Source organism: Daucus carota, chromosome 4 (assembly GCF_001625215.2).
Source record: "Daucus carota subsp. sativus chromosome 4, DH1 v3.0, whole genome shotgun sequence".
NCBI classification, from domain to species: Eukaryota; Viridiplantae; Streptophyta; class Magnoliopsida; order Apiales; family Apiaceae; genus Daucus; species Daucus carota.
Window position 1 is genome coordinate 23,544,242 of NC_030384.2, and position 1,812 is coordinate 23,546,053.

At 38.4% G+C, this 1,812-nt stretch overlaps 1 non-coding gene across 1 annotated transcript; it reads left to right on the forward strand.

Moving 5' to 3' along the window:
• The first annotated feature begins 323 nt into the window (after positions 1 to 323).
• On the forward strand, positions 324 to 430 carry LOC135152467 (small nucleolar RNA R71). Its single transcript, XR_010291645.1, has one exon. It is a non-coding gene; the product is annotated as a small nucleolar RNA R71 (small nucleolar RNA).
• Positions 431 to 1,812: the final 1,382 nt, after the last annotated feature.

Genomic DNA, 1,812 nt, shown 5'->3' on the forward strand with positions numbered 1-1,812 from the left:
TAGAGTGAGTACCAGCACATAATTCGCAAATTGAGATTGGTTGTTGAATTCCTTGGTGAGCCAGAGAATCGACTTTCATCGTGAGAGCCTTAAGTTGAGCAGCAATAGCTGTAGACGTGTCAAGATCAAGAACTCCGGCTACCTTCCCTTGAGTAAGTCTTTGAGTAGGGTTCTGATATTCATTAGCAGCCATCATTTCAATAAGATCATAAGCTTCTTCATAACTTTTAGCCCATAGCGCACCTCCAGAAGCAGCATCAAGCATAGGCCTGGATTGAGGTCCAAGACCATTATAGAAACAATTTATTTGCATCCAATCCGGCATGCCATGATGGGGACACTTCCTTAGCATCTCCTTATATCGCTCCCAGGCTTCACAGAATGTTTCTCTTGATTGTTGAGAGAATTGAGATAGAGCATTTCGTAGTGCAGCAGTCTTTGCCATGGGGAAGAATTTAGTGAGAAATTTCTGAGCTAGATCTTCCCATGTAGTAATAGAACCAGATGGTAAAGAATGTAACCATCCCTTAGCCTTATCTCTCAGTGAAAATGGAAAAAGCCTTAGCTTCACAGCATCATCAGAGACTTCATTAAATTTGAAAGTGTCACAGATCTCTATAAAATTACGTATATGCATATTAGGGTCTTCAGTAGGAGAACCCCCATACTATACCGAGTTCTGGACCATTTGAATAGTTCCTGGTTTGATTTCAAAGGCTTTGGCTGCGATTGCAGGCCTGACAATGCTTGACTGGATATCATCGATCTTTGGCATAGAGAAATCCTTCAATGCCTTACTGTCTGGTTGTGCTTCGGGTTCTGTCATTGTTTCAGAATCAGAAGAAGAAGTTGAATCAATTGCTTCCTTACGAGCTTTAGAACGTGTTAGCATAAACGCAACTCAAGTACCTGAAATAAAGAAAAGAAGAAAAGTGAGAAAAGAATAGAATCCTAGTCAGTGAATTTTAATGCACACTGATGACAAGTACATAAACTAATTAATTAGCACCGAGTCCCCGGCAGCGGCGCCAAAAACTTGTTCGCAAAAATCTACACGCAAGCGCACGTGATCACAAGTAATATATTTGTTCGATCCCACAGAGACTGGTGAATTAAGAATACGCACCTATGCAACAATGTATGAGTAATTTTCACTGCTAAGACAATTAACAAGGATGTGTTCTTTTATACTAATAACTAAATTTACTAATCAAATTCAGAATAGGAAAACACATAGGATTCTAACTTCATTATCGAATTCATCTAGAATTGAAATTACTGATTAACATGTGACTGTTGATCCTAATCAGACAACACGAAAGTAATACATGCCAACTCTCGTTGCACACATATCATACCAATCAAAATCCGCAATTAAGACAGAAATCTCATGGACACCAACAAAGCTCAGACCCTATATCTCTATAGCGGTAGTGTAAGCAGAGAGGTTTAAAAACCGGTCGTCTATCGTGATTACACAGGGTGATAAAAATAGTTCAAGTCTACCACAAATTATGTTTCATTCACATAATCCTATGTTTACATGGCATAGTTCTGAATTCAATCATCCACTCTCGCTTCAGAAAGATTTAACAAACAACTTAGATGTTAGCTACGCTCCTAAGAAGAATAAGCACGACGCATGCAAAGAAATCAACGTACGTCACAAAATCAGCAATTAATATTCTTTACTAGACTACATCGATAAATCCATTAGAATCCCATGAAGGCGGTTAGTTCATAATCGAACTAATCGACATCATGGGTTCTAATGAAAACATGATAAATAAACTACGAGAATTAAACGGAATA